We start from the raw sequence: 9,084 nt of genomic DNA on the forward strand, positions 1-9,084 counted from the left end.
AGCAAATCAAAATAATTAAACAAAACTCCCCCAGGGCTGTTGTTAGTTGGAGGCACTCGTTGTTTCGAGCAAGCCATGAATTGATGCTTGTTGGTAGTTGGGGGAGTATAAACCTTTACCATTCTGTTTGGGAACTGCCTATAATGCATGTAGTATGGAAGATACAGACATCTCATAGTTGTTCCGTTGACAACAAAAGTATGCTGCTCAAAATGTTATTTAATCTCTATTTTAAAATCGAGCTCTGGCACCTCTACAAATCCCTGCTTCCCTCTGTGAAGGGCCTATCTATTTACTTTTATGTTTAGTCATCACCCTTCTTATTAAAAAGCACCCGCTCGAGAGCACACTATCATTTGCATTCATTACTATTGGTTTATATTGGGTATGACTTGACTGGATCTCTTTTACCATGAATTACAATGTTTAGTCAGTCCTTGATCGTTAAAGGTGCTCTGCATTTATGTTTTACGGACTCAGAAAGGGCTAGCGAGATACCATTTTGTTATATCATGTTATGATTGTTTTGAGAAAGTGTTGTCATCCGAGTTTTATTATTATGGCTCGCTAGCTGATTATGCTATTGATATGAGTAATTGTGAGACCTAAGTGTTATTGTGAGTACGGTTAGTTTATAATATTTGTTGAAACTTGAATGCTGGTTTTTCATGTTTACAACAACAAGAGCAAACAGAGTTTGTAAAAGTTTTTCTTTATCACTTTCAGTTTATCAACTGAATTGCTTGAGGACAAGCAAAGGTTTAAGCTTGGTGGAGTTGATACGTCTCCAACGTATCTACTTTTCCAAACACTTTTGCCTTGTTTTGGACTCTAACTTGCATTATTTGAATGAAACTTACCCGGACTGACGCTGTTTTCAGCAGAACTGCCATGATGTTGTTTTATGTGTAGAAAAGAAAAGTTCTCGGAATGTCCTGAAAATCCACGGAGGGACTTTTTGGAAAATATAAAAAATATTGGCGAAAGAATCAAGACCAGGGGGCCCACACCCTGTCCATGAGACAGGGGGTGCGCCCCCTCCCCCTGGGCACGCCCCCCTATCTCGTGGGCCCCCTGGACCTCCACCGGCCTCAATTCCAACTCCATATATTCACGTTCGGGGAGAAAAAAACCAGAGAGAAAGTTTCATCGCGTTTTATGACACGGAGCCGCTGCCAAGCCCTAATCTCTCTCGGGAGGGATGATCTAGAGTCCGTTCGGGGCTCCAGAGAGGGGGATTCGTCACCGTCATCATCATCAACCATCCTCCATCACCAATTTCATGATACTCACCGCCGTGCGCGAGTAATTCCATCGTAGGCTTGCTGGACGGTGATGGGTTGGATGAGATTTACATGTAATCAAGTTAGTTTTGTTAGGGTTTGATCCCTAGTATCCACTATGTTCTGACTTTGCTATGCTTAATGCTTGTCACTAGGGCCCGAGTGCCATGATTTCAGATCTGAACCTATCATGTTTTCATGAATATATGTGTGTTCTTGATCCTATCTTGCAAGTCTATAGTCACCTATTATGTGTTATGATCCAACAACCCCAAAGTGATAATAATCGGGATACTTCTCGGTGATGACTGTAGTTTGAGGAGTTCATGTATTCATTATGTGCTAATGCTTTGTTTCGGTTCTCTATTAAAAGGAGGCCTTATTATCCCTTAGTTTCCGCTAGGACCCCGCTGTCACGGGGGTAGGACAAAAGATGTCATGCAAGTTCTTTTCCATAAGCACGTATGACTATTTACGGAATACATGCCTACATTACATTGATGAACTGGAGCTAGTTCTGTGTCACCCATTTTATAGCTATTACATGAGGAATCGCATCCGGCATAATTATCCATCACTGATCCATTGCCTACGAGCTTTTCACATATTGTTCTTCGCTTATTTACTTTTCCGTTGTTGCTGTTACAACTACTATAGAAACCCAAAAACTATTATCTTTACTTTGGTACCGCTACTTTTATTATCATACTACTTTGCTACTAAATAGTTTGCTGCAGATGCTAAGTTATCCAGGTGTGGTTGAATTGACAACTCAACTGCTAATACTCAAGAATATTCTTTGGCTCCCCTTGTGTCGAATCAATAAATTTGGGTTGAATACTTTACCCTCGAAAGCTATTGTGATCCCATACACTTGTGGGTTATTAGCCAGTCGTGGGCTTCAGCCCCCATGTAGGTAGTACGGGGGTGTTCAGGATGAATCTAAACACTCTTTATCCCAAAGTTTGGTCCTTAAAGGAGGTGTTTAGCGCAACGAACCAGGCAATCGGACTATATGGCTTTATCACCCTCACTTAGCCATAGGAGTTTGACAATAGAAATTTAGGCGCAGCCCCTAGTATTCGCAAGTCTGAACTTGGGGTGTTGTAAACACCTGATCGGATAAAACCTGATTCATCGCATAATGCGGAAAAAAATGCAAAAGATTTGTAACCTCTTCAACAGCTGACCGGCTCACGGCGTATCACGACAGTCAGTTTTCGGCTTTCTCTACTGTGGTGCTCATCCGGATAAACCAGGACACAATCGAAGTAGTTCTCCTTGTACTACCCTAGCCGATATAGGGAACATAAGGTAGTAAGCACAGGAGCCGGGCAACCCAACTATTGACCAAAGACGTGATTCGGAGCCAATGCATATAATGCTATAATTCGGGGTGCCGAACTGTACTCACTACAAAAAATACACTTCCGTGATGATACGTGTTTGTTACAGTAGGTCGCGTTTTTTGTCATGCATGTACATCCATGAAAATTTTATGACAGAATAAAGATAGTCATACCTGTGATGTCATAGAAGTGTTCCATGACATTACCAAAATTATCATCATGGAATTGTCCACTTCCATGACGATAAATCGCGCGTTACAGAAGTGCTTCCGTCAAGGGTGACCGACACGTGGCATCCATCGTAATGGAACGCCGTTAAGCTATCGGGTACGGTTTTGGATCCGATAACCCGTAAACAGCCCCGATCAATGGGGATTTTCCACGTGTAAAATCATCATTGGCTGGAGGAAACATGTGTCGGCTCACTGTTGGGACAGATGTCATCCACTCATTGGACCGAAGGCGCCTATGATACGGCAACACGTGGCACGGCCCAACAGAGTCCCATTCCTGTGAAAAGGCCGGCCCGTTTGACTTGGTCAAAAGGTGGCGGGCCGGCCCACGAAAAGCCTTTTAATGGCCTGTTCGCATATAGCCCATTTATAGCCCGCTAACCCAGGGCCCGTTACGACCTCTTCGAATTAGGCCCAGTAGCCTCATCTGGGCCGTCCAATATGATTCCAGCCCATTTTAACTTCCGGCCCATGTGTGGCCCATGACTTCTTTCGGCCTATATGAGGCCATTTGTAACTCTTGGCCCATTAACGACCTGCGGTGAAACTGGCCCGTAATGAACAGTGTATCACTTTATACCCATTAACGGCCCGTTATTCCATTGGGTCGTTTCCAGCCCAAGTTATCTTTCGGTCTTCTCAGGGCCCATTGATTCTTGGGCTCATGTGCAGCATTCGGTTACATACGGCCCGTTACTGTCATTTTCTGCTTGTGGGCCAAATTCAGCCCGTCATTACAGTCGGCCCGTTTGTGGACCGTTAATACGTTGGGCCGTTTTCATGTCAAAAAAAACCCTTTGGGCTGTTTTCATAGAGTTATCAAATACGGCCTATTAACGGCCCGTTATGGTCCACGAATAGTACGACGCATGATTGGTGAAATGATGATATGCCTCGTAGAAGACCCATGGATCGTACGGCTCGTAGAAGGCCCATGGACCCTACGGCCCGTAGAAGGGCCATGGATCTAAGGCCCGTATAGAAGGCCAATGGATCCTATGGCCCGTATAGAAGGCCAATGGATCCTACAGCCTGAAGAAGGCCCATGGATCATACAGCCCGCAGGAGGCCCATGGTTACAACAGTCCGTGTGTTGCCATGATTATTTTGGCCTAGTTACCAAAAATGGGCTATTGTGGCCACTAGAAAAACACAGAAAAAGAACTGCAGTGACTACAAGCAAACAACTAAACAAGACAATAAGGAAATAAATAAGCAATCAATTAACGCTAGCCTATTACTGCTATTACACATATTACATCCACTAGGCATCAAAGTTCGCCACCAGTGCAAATATAGGGAACAAAGCAGCATATTACATACACTGGCCGTCAAAATTGGCCACCAGTGCAAATAAACACGGCAGCAAAACAAGAGCATAACTGAAACAACTTCAGAAGAGCTCAAGAAACGTTATCCTGGGTATCCACCATGCTGGCAATAAGCTTAGCAAGCTTATTAGCTTTGTCCTGTCTGGCGCTAAAATCCTCCAACGCTTGCTGTTGCACCAGAATGTATGCATCTGAATGCTCCAGGGACTTCCGCAGTCCTTCCGCTTCTTGTCGCAGCACAGCTAATCGATGTCTTTCAGCTTGTAGTTGAGACTCAAGAAACTGAACTGATTCAGACAGTGAGTTTGAATAGCTTGTGCAAGCGGTAGTGGCCAGTAACTCGAACACTAAACCAAGACAGGACTTTGGGGTTGTCTCGATGTCTTCAAGATAGTCTTCCTTAGCTGTTTTATCAGCTTTGTTGGAGACCAACAAGGATGTGTCACTATCCTGAACCTTATCTGCATTACTTCCTTTACCATTGCTTAATAAGGCACTCTTCCCCAATATTCTGTCAGCATTCTAAAAGAAGAAACAAGCAGACACATAACAAGTTTAGCATGTACTAGTATATGAAACTCATTTCGGTGAACCAGCTCATTAGTAAGGTGGACAGGATTAAACTACCAAGTCTTCTATTGCCAAGTACTAGTACATAATAAAAGCATCAAACAAACATATATCTATGTGCTATGGTCACTACATTGTCTTAACAAATCAAAATAAAGACACGGTCAAATCATATCAGTTCAAGACAAAGCAGCAGTGAAAGAATACAAAGCATGGGAAACTACACGGCACAACAAGATTTCAGATGGGTACCACGGGTCTACATGTACAACAACACTATTGGCTCTGTTGTGATGCTAGTAATGTGCATGATATGAAAGTCAACTATATACACAATTAAAATTGAAATCAATAGAGCTATTGATAAGAGCAAACCTGTTAAAGAAACATGCGTGAACATACCTGCTGTGCCATTGGAATTTCGATTGGACCCTTCAATTTAAAAATAAGTTTGTATGAGTAAATACAGTGATACAAGAGCAAAGCAATCATAGTTAAAAAAGGCGCGCATAAGCGAGCGCTTAAGCGCGCCTAGGCTCTAGGTGTTGGCAAAACGCATTGCGCATAACTACGCTTAATCTGTGCATAAATGCGCATAAGCATGCGCTTTGGTCAGTAAAGCGCAAGGCGGTGGCAAAATGCACAATTAATGCCTAGCGTTTTTTTGAACTATGATAGCAATGGAATCTTAAATTAGAACTGTTGTTCTTCAGGTTTAGGCACTTGTTCTACATGAACAGAGTACAATAAGACGCAAGAATATAATACTTAAAAATAGAAAATGAGCTCATAGACCTTAGCACATTCTTGGTTTGGGACCAGTACAGGACAAGGCGCCATCATCCAGTAAATGTGTCTCAGGAGAACATAAGGGAATTTGATGAGTTTTTTTGCCGGTGAAGTACATTTTCTTCAGGTAATTCTGATATTGCCATCAAGCATTCTTGAAGATAGCAGAGGTATTAGCACAGGTTACCTCATCCTGAGTTTCCAAATCGGTCCTTCTCTATAGAGAAAAATGGGAAAATTTGCTGTATTATAACCATCATGGAGGTAGGATGTATGGGACAAAGCAAAGTAATTGCCATGAATAACATTACTTACACATAACTCCTAGACAAACACCTGCAACTGGCATTTTCCTTCACCTTCAGTATAATATTTCCAAGATGGGAAGATACGCTGGTTGTGCTTCCTCCATAGGAATAGGCATACTAAATGGTGGAGTTGGGGTTCGCCGTGATAGTATTGGCCCTTTGGGCACTGGAGTTGCCTTACTAACTGCTCTTGTTTGGGAGCTCTATGGTGGAGATGGTGCTATGTCAACAGGAACTGGGTTACTATCGGCTGGGGTTGGTGTTAGATTAGGTGAAGCTGGTTCTCTGTCCATCGCGGTAGGGGTATGATGTCTACTACACAACCTTCTTCTTGTAGACATTGTTGGGCCTCCAAGTGCAGAGGTTTGTAGGACAGTAGCAAATTTCCCTCAAGTGGATGACCTGGTTTATCAATCCGTGGGAGGCGTAGGATGAAGATGGTCTCTCTCAAACAACCCTGCAACCAAATAACAAAGAGTCTCTTGTGTCCCCAACGCACCCAATACAATGGTTAATTGTATAGGTGCACTAGTTCGGGGAAGAGATGGTGATACAAGTGCAATATGGATGGTAGATATAGGTTTTTGTAATCTGAAAATATAAAACAGCAAGGTAACTAATGGTGGAGCGTAAATGGTATTGCAATGCTAGGAAACACGTCCTAAGGTACATACTTTCACTAGTGCAAGTTCTCTCAACAATAATAACATACTTGGATCATATAACTATCCCTCAACATGCAACAAAGAGTCACTCCAAAGCCACTAATAGTGGAGAAAAAACAAAGAGAGTATGGTAGGGTACGAAACCACCTCAAAGTTATCCTTTCTGATTTATCTATTCAAGAGTCCGTAGTAAAATAACATGAAGCTATTCTTTCCGTTCGATCTATCATAGAGTTCATACTAGAATAACACCTTAAGACACAAATCAACCAAAACCATAATTTTACCTAGATACTCCAATGTCGCCTCAAGTATCCGTGGGCATGATTATACGATATGCATCACACAATCTCAGATTCATCTATTCAACCAACACAAAGTTCTTCAAAGAGTGCTCCAAAGTTTCTACCGGAGAGTCAAGACGAAAACGTGTGCCAACCCCTATGCATAAGTTCATTGAACCAGCAAGTTGATCACGAAACATACATCAAGTAGATCACGTGAATATCCCATTGTCACCATAGATAAGCACGGCAAGACATACATCAAGTGTTCTCAAATCCTTAAAGACTCAATCCAATAAGATAACTTCAAAGGGAAAACTCAATTTATCACAAGAGAGTAGAGGGGGAGAAACATCATAAGATTCAACTATAGTAGCAAAGCTCGTGATACATCAAGAGCGTGCGAAGTCAAGAACACGAGAGAGAGAGAGAGAGAGAGATCAAACACATAGCTACTGGTACATACCCTCAGCCTCGAGGGTGAACTACTCCCTCCTCATCATGGAGAGCGCCGGGATGATGAAGATGGCCACCGGTGAGGGATCCCCCCCTCTGGCAGGGTGCCGGAACAGGCTCCCAAGAGGTTTTTGGTGGCTACAGAGGCTTGCGGTGGCGGAACTCCTGATCTATTGTTGTCTTCGATGTTTTTAGGGTATATGGGAATATATAGGTGAAAGAAGTCGGTTAGGAGAGCCACGAGGGGCCCACGAGGGTGGAGGGCGCTCTCAGGGGGGTGGGCGCGCCCTCCTGCCTCGTGGCCTCCTCTAAGCTTCCCTGACTTGCACTCCAAGTCCCCTGGATTTCTTCCGTTCCAAAAATAACGCTCCCGAAGGTTTCATTCCGTTTGGACTCCGTTTGATATTCCTTTTCTTCGAAACACTGAAATAGGCAAGAAAACAACAATATGGGTTGGGCCTCCGGTTAATAGGTTAGTCCCAAAAATAATATAGAAAGTGTATAATAAAGCCCATAAACATCCAAAACATGTAATAATATAGCATAAATGATTCATAAATTATAGATATGTTGGAGACATATCAGCATCCCCAAGCTTAATTCCTGCTCGTCCTCGAGTAGGTAAATGATAAAAGAAAGAATTTATGAAGTGTGAATGCTAGCAGGTGCACAAGTTTGATGAATGATAATTTCAATCTCCTTTTCTAGCATGATTATTTGTCATAACAGTAGTTTATCTCATAGAACTTCTCAGGATCAAGTAACAGACAATCCACATATTACAGCATAGACCATAAACTTTCTTGAAAACTAGCAAACTTCATTCTTAGTCATCAAACAATTACAATTCATCTTATTTTCAGGAAGGGTCTATGTCAGAGCTTTGATTTAGCAAACTCCACATACTCAACTATCATATAGTCTTCCATGATTGCTACCACTCAAAGCATATTCTTAGAACAACTAGCATCCATCGAACATAGAGAAATATAGGGGCTTAGTGTTTCGCCTCCCAACCCACTTATCATATAGATAATTGTCAACAATAATAATTCATGATCAAATATATTTGCATGGCCATATATGCATAGATCTTTCCCCAACACACGATGCTTGCCAACTAAAGAGTAGGTAGGAATGAGAAGGAATACTACTAACTCTTGCATAAAAGTAAAAGATAGGCCCTTCGCAGAGGGAAGCAAGGATTTGCAGAGGTGCCAGAGCTCGATTTTGAAATAGAGATGAAAATAATTTTGAGAGATATGCTTTCATTGTCAACATAACAACCAAGAGTTCCCAATATCTTCCATACTACATACATTATAGGCGGTTCCCAAACAGAATGGTAAAGTTTTTACTCCCCCTCCACCAACAATCACACTCCACGGCCATCCTAAACAATGGGGTACCGTCCATACCAACAACTGTCTTGGGGGAGTTTTGCTTTAATTATTTTTTTGTGCTTTGACCTTTTTGATCATGGGACTGGGCATCCCAGTTACCAGCCATTTTTCTCGTGAATGATGAGCAGAGTCCACTCATCTTGAGAATAACCCACCTAGCATGGAAGGTACTGACAGCCCCTAGTCGCTACATGAGCGATTCGGGCATACAAAACAGATTATTATTTGAAGGTTTAGAGTTTGGCACATGCAAATTTACTTGGAACGGCAGGTAAATACCGCATATAGGTAGGTATGGTGGACACTCATGGAAGAAACTTGGTTCGAGGGATTTGGATGCACCAGCAGTATTCCCGCTTAGTACAGATATTTTGGCTAGCAAAGGATTCTAAAAAGCAAGCACCACATGTTGG

This window comes from Triticum aestivum, chromosome 4B, assembly GCF_018294505.1.
Source record: "Triticum aestivum cultivar Chinese Spring chromosome 4B, IWGSC CS RefSeq v2.1, whole genome shotgun sequence".
Lineage (NCBI taxonomy): Eukaryota > Viridiplantae > Streptophyta > Magnoliopsida > Poales > Poaceae > Triticum > Triticum aestivum.